The following is a 17,554-nucleotide window of genomic DNA, read 5'->3' on the forward strand; positions in this document are numbered from 1 at the left end:
TAAGAATTTCAATTCAGTTGTTAAATTACTAAAATAATGCATACCTGGGGTTTTCACACCATGGAGACTTAGATGTATGATCTTAGATACTCATTCTCTCCCTTTAGAAGAGAGCATAGTTTTTTTCTGTGCAAAATACCTGAAAAATAAATATTTTTGAAAGCAATTTTGCGAAGTCAAAGAAAATGCAAAATCCAAACTAAACCAGAAATATGTCAATTTAATTTTGAGACATATTGCAGCCATACACTCAGAACAATCTTACAGGAATACTCTGACAATGTCACTGTCATGTTTCAGTTATTTCAAACTAACTCAACAGACTGACTCAGAAATAAAATCTACTTGACTTGTTCATGGCTTTATATTTTTAGTTAGTTCTCAGATTAGATAATGACTTTTCCAAACAGATGATGAAATCAATATAAAGTTTCAAAATACTGTAAACTACTTTAAAATATAATTTATAGATATGATCCTTTAAAAAAATAGGTGGCCATTGTGTTACTTGACAAATTTCAGAATTGGACTCAATAAGCTTCTAACTCTAATTCTGCTTTATAACTTGGGGACAAACTATCTTTCCTGGGTATACCTAATTTCCACTGTGTCTCTTACAAGCCAGAAGAATTTTAGTATGTTTTAAAAAAATAATGTACCAACTTAGAGGGAACATATTATGCAAACCCTGTTATTTTTCTCTTTCTGATACAGGCCTACCAAAGAGAGATTCTAGCTGGAGGCAAGTCAATGCAGCGCTTGTCTGAATGGTATTTTAAAGTATACCTTTTTCTTGCTGCTTTTGGTACAAAATTATGTGATGAATAAATGATTCAAATTTAATTTGTCCACTGCAGAAGCTGAGAGGGAGTATTTCTTGTGCTAGCATGCATGCCTGGATTGCAGAGGCCACTGAGGGGAGCAGGGCAAGGGTGCAAGAAGCACCATGTGGCCAAGGGTAGCTGAAGAACTGACACATACCTGAGGGGAACGGCCAACTCCTGCTGCACTTCAGCTCTTCTGGGACACACAAGTCAGTGCAGACATCTAGATCCATACAAACAACCTTTTCCTGGAAGTTTTATTCTCTTTTCTACACAGGACAGTACATTTGACATCTTACATTCCCTGTTACTGCCTCATGCTTTCCCTAGTCTGATCTCTTCTAGAAAGATGCTCGTAAACTTGAGCATCTGTGCAGTCCCTCTGTAAGCACCTCATACCCCTGTGGAATTAACAGGCAGATGTAGATTAGCATAGGACAGGGAGCCTGGCTATCCCTGGCTCTAGAAAAAACTCAGGATATTAGGGTCTGATGTGCCACAGCCACTTTAGGGTAAGTGGAAACTGTCTTGGCTGAAATTGTGGATGAACTATTCTGCTTGTCAGGATTCAAGCAGATTCCTGCTGAAGTGACCCAGACAAAAACATAAGACAGATGCCAGTGCTGGCACAGGTAACCCTGCTAGGAAATGCACAGCTCTGCATCAGCCTGTCTGCTAAACCCTGAGCTGCCTCTTCATTTTTGTACAAGATTTGGGACAGTCACAGGCGTGTGTGGATGTGGCTCTCGCTCAGCAGACAGACCAACCCATCTCTGCTCACACAGGCGGTTTAAAAAAAGAGCTTGCAAACCTGTGATATCAGGCTTATGAAATAATCATTAACTCTTTAATGATGCAGATACTTTAGTATCTTTAGTCAAGTCACAAAAAGCAGATAGAATTATCAAATTACTTTTGCCTTATTTGTTGCAAACTTCTTAGCTGTGGCACCACCTTGTGGACATTACTACGTGGAGTGAGAACTCGACTGGCGGCAACAAAAGCAAGTGAACCAGGCATTTTGGAAAAACAGCTATGGTCACACATGGTTTGCCAAATGACAGTAAAATCACTACATTTTAAAAACTATTCCTCAAAATCCACCTACAAAATAAAATGCATAATACATACCATCATCAGGGTGCTCAGTTGTCTTTGCAGCTTTTACCAACTCTTCTTCCTGCCAGCCAAGAGGAGAGGCAGCCTTCAAAACTACTTTTGTTCCTTCTCAATTGACTAAGTAGCAGCATCCAAACCCCAGTTCTGTTCCTGCTGTACATGCAGACATGACTTTTACACCTATCTCAAGCAACAAGACTTGCAAAGTCGAAATCCTAATACTGAACACATGGAGAAACCTTGGGTCCTGCTCCATAAACGTAAGCCCAACAGTGAGATTTGTGTCCAAGCTAAGCCAAAAGAAAAACAATCTCTGACAAAGATAAATTGGTGGATCTTTTAAATGCTTGCTGACACAAGCTGAACAAAAATAAATTTAAATTCCACTCTCTTGGCCATTAAATTCTCAGAACCCTTTGCAGCTGAGGTAACAGGGTGTTCCTGTTATGAACTCCCTTATCTGCTCTATGGGCAAAGCAGGAAAGCACAGGGGAGCCAGAATTTATAACACAAGATCTCCAAATTGAGTGCAGCACACATTCACTCTGGGTGTGTCTGTCTGAATAAACTTGGGGAGCATGAAATAAAACATTGAATTGCATTTTCTATTTCTCTCTCTTCAATAACACACAAGCTGGTACTTGCATTAGCATAAAGTGCAGGAGGAGACAAAGACTTGGATCAATCTCAGAGCTGCTAAAATGAAATCCTGAGCACTGCAGCCAGGGAAGCCAACTCATCTCCAGTGGAGCTCATCCCTCACTCTAGAACAGACACTACTCTTGTTGCAGTTGGTGTCCTTCCTCTGCAAACAGCAGCATTGTACCTGCTTTATGAAAGAACAGAGAGTAAAATGACAACTTTTTTTCTTTATTATAGAATTAAAATTTCTTTTAAAATATGACAATGACAGCACTACTTTTACAATTCAGACAATAGAAAAAAATATTTCTTAGAAATGCATTTTCTCTGTTCTTCATCTCAAAAAGATGAAAGAGTTTATCAAAGAGCCAATTTTTTTTCCTTTGGCATACTCATACAGTGAACACTACAGTTATTTTATTTTTTGTGCTTGGAAATTCCTTAAGACATAAGACAGTGTTTTGAAAAAATATAGGGCTTTCAAACTCCTAGTGATCATTCTCAGATATCAACTATTGTTCTCAATTTAACTTAAATATTTGTTTTGGAAAAAGTAAGGCATTGGCTACCCCTTACTCACACTGAGTGCAGAGATTCTCTTTCTCCTCAGGCACCATTAATGTAATTTTGTTCTCTGTTGCAATTAGTTGCATAATGCAGCCTCATTAATGGCCCTGAACATATCTGATGGAAGTTTTCATCCACAAAATTGCAGGAGCAGTTACTGTAAACATGGGGTGAGTGACACGGAAAAGACTGAACCAAGTTTATTCTTATACAGAACTCAGCTTTAAAAAATATCTCATTTCTTATTTTTTTCAGCATGTGAAAATGTCATATTTGTGCCCATCACATTCAGCTTGCTTTCAGAAAAGATGCTAATAAACTGTGAGGCAAAAATAACTTTAAATCTCCAAAATGGTATTTTTTCCACAGACTTGGAACTCCCTTGAATATTTTAATTATCTCTTTCCTAAAAGCCAACAAAGTAGCATGATGCTAGATTAAAATAATTTTCTTTGCAATTCTGCTAGAACTGATTTCTTGCTGAATTAGCATATCAACTCCAAAACCAATTTCCACAGCATCAGTGACCTTATGTCACTTTATGTATTACAGCAGCAAGAGAGAAATGCTATCAGAGGGCTGTAACAGTTTAAAATTATCCAGTATAAATCCACTTATTGAACCAGTACATGCAGGAGACAAAGCCTTGAAATTATGTTAACCTGTATGGCCTAAAATCAGATTTCTGCATTTTTAAAGGCTGCACCAACTGACACAGAGCTGTGGTGGTATTATCAGAAAATGAGATGGAACAGGCAGAAATCTGTTCAGGCTGCAAAATCCTGGGAGAGAGAGAATGAACAAGCAAGCAGCAGCACTCCCAGGATGAGATCACAGGGGACAGAGCCCTCTGTGGGAACAAAGGGGGTTCCTACCACAGCGAGAAGTGGTGAAAGGGACCAAACCCTACACATGAACAATTCAGGGGGGCCTTTAATAAGTGGAGAATTTTTGAGGTGAAATTCAGTAAGTCTGCAAAAAAGGATGGATAAACCCAGACTCCTCAAGCCCAAATGCAGAGCCACTTTGGTCTACATAAAAACTAAGTGCCCAACTCTCTAGCTATCAAAAGACAAGGTAATATTATTATATTTTTACTGGGAATGAAGGTTGCATAAGCCTCTATGCTTATTAGACATTAGATTTAATTTCCTGTATTACTGAGAAATGGGTGACTTGGAGCTTAGCCAGGCTTGGATAGATATAATAGGTTACACATTTATAAAAGGAAATCAGTACAAGTAGGAATTGCTGCTAGAGGTGTCAATTTTTAGTAATACTCTCCCCACCAAAAACCCCATCCCACACAGGACAGGGGAGACTGAATCAGAGGTGTGCTGTAAAAGCATTAATTCAGGGGAAAGTGGTGCAGAGACAGCAACCAATGACTAAGTACATTTGACCTTCATGTGTTATTTTTGTCTGAAGTCTCAATTTCATGGTTCCACAATGGGCTAATCCCTAGCAAAATTTGATGTCCTCTAATAATTAGCACAGGTGTTACTTATACATTTATATTATTTATATTTATTATTATAATTTCTATTTTTATTGTTATTATTATATTTATTATTATTTATACATTTATGCCTTGGTCTGTCACTACTATATGTGACTCCATATATTGATAATAAAGAAACAGGTTATTTACTTATTGTTTCGCTTGCTGAAGTGCAAAATCAAAATAAAATAAAGTGCTTTATAATCTATTTATTTCCTAATTGCTTGTGCAATGTTGCTCAATTTCTTGTTTTCCAGTGTGCTTTCCTTTTTCCTTGGAGGCAATATAAAAGACAAAGAATTTTCAAAAGGAGGATCTGAGAATTCTCAATATTGCAAGTTAGCTCCTTGGCATTTTCATAAAGAAAAACCACACGTGAATCTTCCAACCACTATTCAGCTGATTTTAAAAAAATAAAAATTCTTTGCCTTTCAACATAAATCTTGTTTCAACATAAAGCTTTCAACAGAAATCTTTTTAAACTATGAAAGCCCTTTTTGAATTTCATCCTCCTTCTTATTCTGAAGGTACTGTAAGAATAGTTACAAACTTAGTGCCATAGAATATGCAATGTAATTATATATTTTGATTTTACCTTGCTCAAATTATGATATTCTCAACTCCCTGAGACATAGTATGTGCTTATTACTGAAGTAATATGCCAAAATAAATTGCAATTTGTTAATATCAGTACTAGTAAGGAAAGAAAATGTGGAACAAACCAGCAAATAAATTCTGCACCATAAAGCACCAAGTATTAATTTCTAGAGAAAAATATATGTTAAAATTTTACAGAGCAAGATTAAACTAAAACAAGCGTGTTTAGATAGAGAGAGGTTGTTACCATCTGCAGTCCAGCTGAAGTGAGAGAACATTATGGGTATTCAGTGTCATTGAGACCCAAATAATTTCTATTTTGTATTTTCAAGTGAAATATCACTCTGATGAGACATTTAGAATACTTAGCAGCTCCCATTATGCCTTTTCTGGGCCTCAGCCATCTGGATGAATTTCTAGGGTCACAGCCTTTGCTCTCCTTAGGATTCCTCCACAGTCGAGTTGCAGCTAAAACACTGACAAGACACAAGCAAACTGCCTCAAACATTTCCAGTCTGGAGAATCACTCAGCCCAAGCCCAGCTCGAAGCTGGATCACCCAGGGCAGGGTGCTCGGGACCTTGCTCTGTTGAGTTTGGAGTTCCTTCAACGACGTCAACTTCAAAACCTCCCTGGGCAGCCACAGGACAGATGCTCCTCTTATCCATCCTCACAGCCTTTCCTGCCCTCACTCCAGCATGTCCATGTCCTCCCTGCTGCAGGGAGCCCAGAACTGGGCACAGCATTCCCACTGAAGTCTCCCCAGTGCTGGGCAAAGGGGAATGATCACCTCCTTTGATTTCCTAGCAATGCTCTTCCTAATGCAGCCCAGGATGCTGCTGGGCCTCTCTGCCAATATCGATGTTTACAGACATAACAGAAGTTTAAGGACATGATGAGTTATGTATTTCCAGGGTCTGCTCTGTATCAGGGAAATACAAACTATATTATTTTGCTAATACATGTTTTATGTCAGTATCAGGGATTGTATTTATGTTCTCATTACGTGATTTCCAAAATAACTGGCCCATTAAAACCAGTTGTTTGGGATGATTACACAGTGCTTTGGAAAAACATCTGTGCACAGATTTCTAAAGGTAACCCTGAAAATCTCTAAATTCGGACCAGGGTATGTTCACAGGAGTGAAGGCATCTTGGAAATTGCAATTGTAGAAGATAGGAATTCTCAATTTAATTGTGTTGTTAGTGTTAAGATCTAAAGACAGCAGATTAATTACTATTACGTTTAACTCACAGATAACCTTTTGTAGCAGTAACATCCAGCTTAAAAACTTCCACAGTTTCCAAAAACTCTCCACACTCTTTCAGAAGCCAAAAATCCAGCTCTCCCTAATGTATTCCTGAGAACCTTCCATTTCCTCTGCAGCTGCCATGGTGTAACTGTGGACAATACACTTATGTATTGACAATACACAAATTTTCTGTGGAAAAAGGTCCATAGACTTTCCAGTGGGTCCTCAGGCAGCCTAAAGCAATGAGATGGTCTATCAGATTTGTTTGTCTTGGCAAGGAAGACAGCAACCTTGTTCTCAAAATATCTACATTTAGTTCCCCATCTATAAACAATTTTCATCAGTTCTTCCATCTGCAGTATAAGTCTTTGTTTGGCAAACAATTTGCAATGTTTCTTGTTATACATGTCAAATTGTTTCTGTTCTGCATGAGCTATGATGACTTAAAGGACCAAAGTTCCATGTGGTGGAAGGAGTTTGTTCCCTCTGAATCCAGGGGTACCTTTACTGCCCTTGCTGGTCCATGATTTCTTTGCATTTTTTACAGTCTGTGACTGCAGAAAACAGGAATAAAACTCCTTGCCACTAGTGACATACCAGTGCATGAGCCAACACAGTCTAGCTAATGTCCTTTTACCTTCTGGAATAGTTTAAAGCAGGATGCAAAATATTCTTCCAAAAATATACAAAGTCCTTTCCATCCACTTTTCTGTCAAGCTATGCCAAAAGCCCTGGGAAATCCTTTTGACTCCAGCCTACATGCTAAAAAGAAATCTGGGAGACTGGCAAAAACCCACAACATAATTAGGACAATGCTGGGACTCAGATTAACATTATGGAAAGCAAACACCTTTCATACCACTCCCAGCTCTCACATATCCATGCTAAAGGGAAATTAAAATTCAGATGTTCATGAGCAGAGTAGCTCTTCCCAAAACAACACTAGATTGGCCCAGGTGGCCACAACCTGCACAATTTTTCATGGACTGACTTTCAAATTGCCTCATGGCTGCCTCAGTCTCAGAGATGTTGAATATCTTTCTCAGCTTTTTCCAATGCAGACCAGATGTTCTATTGTGATAATTCTCTCATGGGCCTTTTCCATTTTGACTCTCCATCAGCTAGGGATCCAAAGAGACATTACTTGAAAAACAGGAACCATAAAAGAGCCAGGAACTTATAAATTAAAACATAAACATTAATTTGTTTTCCAAAATACAGATGTCTTTTGTCAGTTCAAGCCTTGATCTCCCCACCAGTTAAAGGCAGCAGTTGTTCTGTGGAGGCATGCACTGGAAATTAGCCAACGGGCATTAACTTTTGGTTCTGATTGAACTGAGGAAAATTTGAAACAGAAACACAGAATTAAAAGTTGTGATAGCAATTATTGTCTGATAACATTTTAAAATGTTCACGACAATTCCAGAAGAAGTGTCTTGCCATAAGGAACTGTAAATTACTGAACCTTTTTGGATGAGGCTCAGGAGAGATTTGGGCTGTCCCTGATGGTGGCAGGGGTCTGTCCTTCTCCTCACCTGGCTGATATGGCAGAGGGATCAGGATCCAGCCCTGGGGAAGTGGATCCTGCAGTGCTGACTGGTGCAATGGGGTCACAGCAATGTGGCACCACCACAGCTCCGGACAAAGGGACTGGGCTGGAAGAGGAAGGGACACAAGACAGAGACAGCTTTAAAAGGACACTTTTATACATTACAAGTGCTCAAAGTTCACCTGAACAGATTTAATTTTGTATTGACATAACACATCAAGCCTTGTTTTCAAATGGCCATTGAAAATCTGGTTTTTTTAATGCTAAATCACTTGATATATCAGTATTATTCCCTCTTTTAACATTTTTATCTCAATAAAACTTTGAGAATATTTAAAATAGCAGAAAGGCTACAGGCAACCAAAGAAAACATCTATGAAATGTGCATAATAAAGAGATAAGGATGAAAAGTTACTTTCTTTTTTTAACATGACCTACATGTGAACTAATTTTTTATCTTTAAAAAGTAGCAATTCACAAGTCACACCTCTTCATTCCCTTTGAAATCAATTTTATACACCTACACAATTCTTCTGACAGTGGATTACTGCAGGTTTACACTTAAACTTTGAGTTTCCAGTTCTGCTGTATTTTCTTGAAAAAAAATCTATTAGTATGGGAGATAAATACTACTCTTCAACTTTTAGCAATGAACCCTCTGCAACTGAACATTTTATTGTAGCTAAGCAGGGAAGGTACAACAAATTGCTCTCCTTGATGTAATCAGTTCCCTTCCTTCTCATACAGGCAGGCATAAACAAACACCTGTAATTTATAATACAATCCAAGAAGTATCAGTGAATGATACCTTTTTCTTCTACTCCTACAGAGACTTTGCTTTTACCAATAATTACTTTTTCTAGAGCCCTCTGCTCAGAATAAGACAATAGTCTGTCCTTTATACCTTTATTCCTCTGTACTACAATGAACTCACCTGGTGGAGCAGAGATTGAGCAGCCCTTATTCCCTCCCACAACACCACTGGAATAAATCCTTGCTTTCCAACACCCTTTTATGACAAGCTTTACATCTTCATTTTATTTTCCTAGGCTACAGCTCCTCTAGATTTCACACCATACTAATATCTGTCTCCCCTTGCTGAACTGTTCATGCTTTAATATTTAAGTGCAGGGAATTCTAAGTAGCTGTTCCCACTTCATCTGCTCTTCCCTTGAGGGGTGAACCAGCATCTGCTGTTCCCAGTCTCCTGAGGAAGAAACAACTTCCACAGAAAGGAGCTGCAAATATTCTTCCATGGCTTCACTTCACACTAAGAAAGATTTTGATTGCACATTCTGGTTCCAGCAGAATTTGCTCTCAGGTAAAAATTGTAGTCCTGTATATTGCTAAAGTTTTATTATTCTCCTCCTTAAATAGAAGACTGATGTAAAAATTTTGAATATACAAGTTTCTCAAAGGCTTTGCACTGGCTCAGACAATTCATCAAGGATGCCCCTCATCAAAAATGTAGAATTCTATTCCAAAAGAATATGAGAAGAAAAAAGAGTCAGATATTTCTGTGATTTTTTTAGTAATGTACTGATAATGTGCATTTATAGTTGTATCTATTAGCTTATTAAGAAAAGTGGCTTTTCCAGATCTGTATATGTTACAAATGAGCTGTTCATGAAATTCCCAGACTACAGAATGATGCAAATCTAATTATTTCAATTCAATATGAAAGAAACAGTTATTTTAAACTTAAACTGTAAAGTGGCAGACATATACTCACTTTTAAAGGTAATTTTGAATAGTAAAATGTATTGCAGCTGGTATGCCTTAAAAGTGAAGATTTCATCCACACTACTATTGGTAAGAACTAAGAAATTATTTCCTGGCTTTGCAATGTCCAGATCCTGAACTTTTGCCTCTGTTAATCTCCTTGCTCAGTCAGACATCCACATGTAGGAATAGAACCCCTGTCCTCCTCCCATCAAAGGGGCTGCAATGGCATCCTGTTCACATGTCAGAATCTTCTTTACTCTTGGCATCCCTTCCAAATAAGCCACTCCAACAGAACTTTCCCTGGATATACCACCTTTGCAGAAAAAGAAGTGTCTGCAGTTTCAGTGGGAGGTGTTTCAGCTGGAGGCACTTCTGCCAACCTTTCCCTAGATGTCGCCACATTTTCTGGCCCCTTCATTACAGCCTTAATTACTACATGGAAAACCACCATGAAGGTTCCTACTTTCTTCATATGCAAGAAACATGAAACTATCATAGAGTAACCCAATTTCTTCAGAGCAACAAAAAGACTTTCTAATTATATATTATTCTACTTAATAGAATATATCTAATATATCCTACCAATGTCATACTGAAACCTGGAAATAGCTTTTACCACAGGCTTGTTTCCACACTCTTTTTACCTTCCTAACACCCTTCCTACTAAGTGTGTTGACTCATTGAGTCCAGAGTTGCTTGACCTCTTCCATTACTTTGTGCTGAAACAATCTCCTTAAGGATATTTCCAAATTTCCAGATTCAGTTTTCATGCATACTTTGCTATTCTTTCTCTCTTAACAATTTTTTTCAAAGGATGTCCTTCTGCCCTTATACGATTTTGCCATTTAAAGACTCATTTGTACTATCCAAGTGCTACAGGACACTATTTTGGGAATTCAAGACAGGATTCAGACTTGTGTTTTAGCTGATTTGGAATTAAAACAGGCTTCTGAGGGCACCATCCTTGTTTCCACCCCAGTGTTAATACCTCTCTGCAATTCACAATTTCTTCCTATGGAAATAGTCTTTGAAAAGCACAGGCTGATTTCTACACATGAATGAAGTTTCCATATTGTCCAGAAATATGAAGACTCTCCAGTTTGTTGCAAAAAATACCAAAATATCTGCACATTTTCTAAGTATTTCAAATGTCAGTTGTGCTGAAGCAAACATTGATTGGTTGTCCACAAGATGGGGCTTCTACAACAGAGATCTTTATATCCAAATTTAAGATTCTGATGTAAAACCTATGAATGGCACCACAGTTGACAGGAACATACTTTGAAATTTTGGCACAGGAATGGTCCTCAGTGCATTCCTCATTTCTCATGTAAAAACAACAACTCCTCAGGAAATCAAAACAACAGCAAGTGATTTTATCTTGTCCTTAACCCTTGCACTGTGCTGGGGTACAGCTTGTAAGCCAGAGGAAAAATGCACCATTGCAACCACCCTGTGTCTGTGCAGTCCCCTGCAGTCCAAATGAGTGTTTGTGGAACAGCACACAGACCAAAACACCAAAGTGCCTGGGATTTTGAGACATTTTCTAAGTCAATATGCAGACTTCATAATTTCTGAAGCAGTGTGCAAGTCCACTGCTAAGATGATAACACCCCCAAATAAAAGTTAAAGTAGCTCCACAGTGTGCAGCTTTTATAAACTTAACTGAGAGGGGGAACAGTTTGCTGTCACAAAAACTAACTGTGGGCATGCACTTCACAAATGAAAAGAAGAATAATTTAGACACAAAAATTTCAAAACATTACAAAAAAAATAGACTCACAGTACCTTTTACTGTCTTGTTTCACTGTGGTGTTTGTTTAAACAGTATGTTCTGCTAAAAAAAAGGCCTCTCTCCTCTTTTGTCACATAAGTAAACAAACAAGATTTTCATGTCGTATAGGAATCTCCACACAACCAAAATCAGAACAGACTAAGGAATTAATCACCTTCCTGTATTCCTTTTCATATTGTTAAAGGCTTAATTTGTGATAATTTCTGTTTTCTGCATGATAAAGTTGTTTTCTATAATTCTTTTTCAGGAAACACAGTAGTGTTTGAGCATGCAAAAGCAAATACTGGTACAAATTTCCAGCCTGTCCCTCCAAGAGGAGGCTGTACAAACATAGACTAATCAAAAAGTAAAGCTAAATGTTAAGAAGAAACATTTCTGGGCAGAGGATAAAGTGAATTTCCCAAGGGCAGTCATTCACAACCACCTCATACTTTCAGTACAAAATCTTCAATGGCTCCTTCTCACATTCCTTCTGTTCAGTCTCCAGTAACTTGTCTGCTGCAATTCAGCCAGCTAGGCTGTCACAGGCCAAAGTTTCAACAGGAAGTGCAAAATAGTGCCCTTCAGAATAATCATCTGGAGAAGCATAAAATAAGAAAATCTGAGTAGGCAGGAATTACATGGAGAAGGACAGGGAGAGACAGGAGCTACAAAGTGCAGGCAGCGATGTGTTAGGAAAAAGGAAGGACACTAAATTTGATTGATGGTGTTTTTGTACACACTAAATAATATTTTCTATATTAAAAGCTGAGGTTTTAACTGATCACTCTGTGCAGTTTGGGGTGCCATGCTTACTGGAAAAGGGGACCAAAGAAGGAGGCTGCAGGACAGTGAGACATCTCAGAGATTTACAAATCATGATCCACAAGGAAAAACTGAAACAAAGCATTGTAACAGTTTTCAGACATCTAAAATTGCTTTTAACAATACAAACAAAACACATAATAAAGAGTTTGACTTATAGCAATCTAAGGGATTAGAACACAATACCTGCAGCCATCATTCAGTATCCAGGAAGAGTTTCAACAGTTTTCTGTCAAGCAATGACAAAGACCTAGGTGATCTTGGATTTGGGCAGAGTTGTCTGGCAGGTCACACTCCCTAGGTTTTCATGAATGTATTCAAGTGTCATTTCATCACTTTGTTATTGCAGATAACCCACAGTAACCTACAGAAAGAAAAGAGAAATTTTAGGCTACAGGAAGAATGGTGAAAATCAGGAAACCAGGAAGACTATGGAGAAGGTGAACAAGGGGTGTTTAAAATTTTGCAGCAAAAAAACCAATTAATTCCTCAACTCTGCTTCAAAGCATTACAAGCATTTTGGATACTTTACTGGTTTTGGATACCTTACTGTTGCAGAGAGCTGGAGGAAGTAAAAGTGTAACTGGCTAGTGGTGAACTGTGGATAGAGTTCACTCCTAGCAAATTCAGGAAATATTTGAACATGGCAAAAAGTGAAGCTTCAATTAAAATTTAAAATTAAAATTTAAAACACAGATTTCTGTGTATTGACTAAGCACCACTTGTTGAAAGCCAGCCCAATACTTGTGTCCCAAAGCCTGTCAGGAGAACATGTCAGCATGTCACACTCTGCTCAAACACACCAGCTTTCCTGCAGGAACTGTCATTTCTTAGTATTCTGCTATTGGGAATGTCCCCACCCACTCTACTCACCCAATTTTTTACCTACTGACATCTTTTCTTACTGGTATTTTCTGAGGATATAAGGAAGAGTGAGAATCAAAACAACACAGCAGTAAAGCATCTGCTGTAAATCACCTGAGAGAAACAAACCAGCCAGGAACTTTTTGGGGTTATCTCCATATAATCTACTGCAACTAAAACCATTCCTGAGACACGTGACCTAATCTGCCTTTCAAAGCCTTCAGCAAATGAGATTCCCAGATAATCATTTTCAGTGCCAAAGTACATTTCCAGTTTGAAATAATTTCCTAATGTCTATTTTAAATCTCCAAGTCCATCACCTCTTGCTCTAGACCCACTGAACATAAAGAAAAACTTATTCCTTCTCTCTGCAGAGAAACATTTTACATTTTGAAAGATAATTACAGTTTTTCCCAACACCTTCCCTTCCTTCAGACTAAACAACCCCAATTCTTTCAATCTTTCCCCTTAGATCATGTTTTATAGGTCTCTGATCATTCTTGAAGTTGAGACTGTGGCAACATGTGGTACAAGGAGAAAAAGGAAAATTGATTCCTACACAGAATTCACCCAGAAACTGGATGACAGAGGGTTTGTTTGAAGGGGTTACTTCTGTATGATGACTACCTGCTTTGTTGCTTGCATGTTTTAGTGCCAAAATACACGTTCTTTCTGTTCTTAGTGGCTCACAGTGCAGGTGCCCCAGTGCACAGAATAGGCAGGCATTACACTCCTTGCTGAAAAAACATTTTGGACCTGGGGAAAACCATTGTTATGGAAGTAACAATGGAATGTTATGGAATGGAATACTTCTCCTTACCAAGATGGTATCTTTGGGATAAATTGATATAAGTGGCATATTTGTGATACCAGCATAATTTAGGCAGAAGTTTAAGTAATTTTTAGAAACATGAGTAAAATCCTGCATCACAAAGTACATTTCAGGGAAATATATTAGTTCCATAATTGCTTTCTAGTGCTGCATTCACTCTGTCCCAGAAAGCAATATGCAGTTGTAATATACACTGAGAAACGTCTATGGTTCAGCTAAAATCAACAAAACTAAAAATAATCATGTGCATTTTAGAAGATGCCATGTTCTTTATAACCAGATAAATTAATTCCACCGTTCCCATAATCAGATTCACATACATAATAGAAGAATGTAATTTACTTCCATTCTCCAGAGGTATACAAAGCCTTTTTTTTTTTTTTTCTTCCAGAAAAAGGTTTTAAAATTGTATTGTGTTCTATTCGCCAACATTACCCAAGCAAACAGAGTTTTATCTCTGAACCTCTGGGTACCATGGCATGGAAAGATTGCACTCAGAAGTCAACTGGGCTTCTGTGTATGAACTGGGAAAACAATCATATCCAGAAGAAAGATAAGACATAATGAGAGATGATAAGTGCTGGGAAAATAAGCTTGATGGAAGAAAAGGAAGTGAAAAAACTTTTCCATGCTGAGGACAGAAAAGGTCTTTCAAAAACCTTTGTTAAGCATGACATATTAAACATATCCAAAATGTTGTCCAACAATAACATGAGCATGGATCACGTAAAATGGTGTTATCAAAGGGTCTTTCATCTAAATTTAGGCAATTTATGACATAAATTTTGCAGAGGATCTCTTAACAAGAAGGACTTCTTATGTCCTCAGTGGATTTTAGATTTTCAGCACCAAAGGAAACAGATTTTTCAGATAAATAGTTCATCATCTCTGGCTACCTCATATGAGCCTTAAGAATACATCAATATGTCACTTGCCTCCTCTCATATCAAATGCCTGTAAAATAAAACTGCCTGTAAAATAAACTTGGTCTGCACAGTTTAAAACTTTTTTTTTAAAAAAAAATATTCATTCTGTTTCGAAAGAGATTTCACTCAGAAGATGCTAGCTGACAGAAGGTGGTGAGGGCAGACCTGTGTATGACGTTGTATTGAAGTGTACCAGAACATGAATTCTGTACACTGGCAAACTTCAGAACATCCTGATTTCCATTCTGACAACAGATTAAAGCCAACTCTTTAAATGTCCACAGGTGAGAAAAAGTTTCATTGACTTATGTTGCCACTTCTGTACTGATACTAGCCTGACACCAATTTCTGTATTTGCTTTATCTTTTCCATCTGTAGTATCTGTGCAGCCCTAAACCCCTACATGAATCTTTCTTCCTCTATAGGAGCATTTTAAGGCACTAGAAAATCCATTCTGACTATTACTTGTTCCCCAAACTAGGTAGAGGAAGTATAAACCAGACAGAACTGAACCAATCGGTTAAACTGCCCTGTGGTTCTGCTAAAACAAAGAAACCATACTCATAAATCACACCCTCAGAGGACCCATCCCTCTGCTTCCTTGTCCCCAACCTGCAAAAATTGTGGTAGCAAAAGGAGTAGGTTCACAGCTACACCTCAGCATACACAGGGATATTAAAGGCATTTGTGAACACAATAATTTTTCAATTTTCCATCTCCTGGACCTTTGTACAACTTTTGAGCTGGTGGTGCAAAACCATTACTAATGACCTATCTGACATAACAGGAGTGAGTGGCTGGGAAAAGCAGTGCCTTCAACCACCCCCTACTTCAAAGAATCCAGGCATAACTGGAAGAGCTCTTCCCCTTTCAGAGCTCTCACAGGTGCAATCTGTCTTGTTGCAAGGCCAAACATGAACCTCTCCTTCCTCTTTGGTGTCTGTGAGTCCACCATGAAAAGCAGTTCTCTTCTGGCACTTGACAAATCTGCATTTTTTAAAACATGCCCAGATTTAGAGCATCCTATACCTACTAAGGGGAAAGTTTTAACTGGGCTTAGCAGCCATTCCTTCTGGAGATCTGCCTCAAGGTAAATAAATGCACCTATACTATGAGATACAGGAAATCCCACCTATGTCCTGACTGCATACCAGGATAAGACCAGTATGCACTCTGATTTCCCAAGAAAGGCTATTTTGGCATGTCAGCCAGCAGGGAGGCACCCCAGGTTTCCATAGGACCTCCTGACTGTACAGGATCACAACTGTGATCACAGCCTCACACCAAGGCACAGTGTGACCTGTGGTTTTCACTGAACTACATCAATGTCACAGGCCTGAGCCTCAGAGAGAAAACAAAACACGAGATAACAGCTGAATAAATAAGGCTTTCTAGTTGCCTGTAATCTCATTCCCAATGGTGCCACTGCACAACTGGAAATACCAGTGACAATGCTGGAGTTCCATCACCAGGTTCTCACAGCTCTGACATTGCCTTAACCTTGAAATCGTGACTGGGTGAGGCAGTGGTTCACTGGATCCCCTCCAACAATTGCTTGCCTAATTCTATTAAACCAAGCCAACAGACTCATAGGATAAACACCCAAATAAGCAAGCCATGTACAACAGTCATTATTTACAATGCACCATTGCAAAGCCTATCTTGAAAAACACTCAGAATCCTGCCCCATTTTCAGTTTCCTTGAAAAGCCTGAAACTGTGTCAGAACACCATAAATGGCAGCAATCACACCAGCAATCACAGACTTTACACCAGGGTTGTTTAACTTACCCATCGATAAGCAGCAAAACAAACCACCCTGAACAGCAATAAAATGAAATCTCCAAGAATGAACTCCTAAGGATAATCAGCAAAAAGTCTGATCCCAGACTGAGGTCCACCAGCAAAGGTTGTGGAGCAAAATATGTCACTGTGAACAGTCCATAGATACTCTGACCCAGGATGGGAGGTCTGGAGCAAAGCAGGTGTGAGCTGCATCAGCAGAGAACTCGGTGATAAGCAGCAGCCACGCTGTACTGCTTTACAGACTGGACTTTGCAGCTGCTGACATCTGCACCACATTTGCTCCACTTTAAAAAGTACCTCATTTTAAAATTGGATTTTGAAGTATTTTCTGTGATTTAAATCTGAAGGCCAAGGATGCATTTTGAGGAACCAAAGAACACTGATAGGTCCATCATACATTCCCCTCTGTGTGGGTCAGTGCTGGCACTCTAACACAGTGACACGGGCATTCACCATCCTCAAATTTGCATTTATCAGTACTTACCTATACTTATATCCAAGTATGAATACATTTTTATGAAGGAAAAAAAAGAGCTAAATATATGGCTTATTAGAGTACCTGCTCATCGCATAAAATACATTTAGAAACGGAAAAGCCAAGTGCCAGTTGCTGATTTTGCTCCACTCTGGGGTTCACCGCCCTGTGCCTACACTGACCGCTCCTCCGCTCACTCCAGCGACCAGCACAGGGAACCCCCTTCCCTGCCTGGGGACCCGCCCGCGGGGGAACCCTTGGGAAGGTCTCGCACAAA

At 38.7% G+C, this 17,554-nt stretch overlaps 1 long non-coding RNA gene across 15 annotated transcripts in view; it reads right to left on the reverse strand.

Annotated features, from left to right (window-relative positions):
* The window catches only part of LOC107208100, a 31,902-nt gene that overhangs the window by 14,135 nt on the left and 213 nt on the right, over window positions 1-17,554 (reverse strand). For 8 of the 15 annotated variants that reach the window (XR_004498509.1, XR_001523082.2, XR_004498505.1 and 5 more), the window contains exons 1-2: window positions 12,562-17,549; window positions 45-8,157 (exon numbers count right to left, since the gene is read on the reverse strand). This is a non-coding gene — a long non-coding RNA (uncharacterized LOC107208100). Of the gene's footprint in view, window positions 1-44; window positions 8,158-12,561; window positions 17,550-17,554 lie in introns of those variants that run through there. The other 7 variants (XR_004498508.1, XR_004498506.1, XR_001523083.2 and 4 more) reach the window with 7 other exon arrangements.

The sequence above is a fragment of the Parus major genome, chromosome 8, assembly GCF_001522545.3.
Source record: "Parus major isolate Abel chromosome 8, Parus_major1.1, whole genome shotgun sequence".
NCBI lineage: Eukaryota > Metazoa > Chordata > Aves > Passeriformes > Paridae > Parus > Parus major.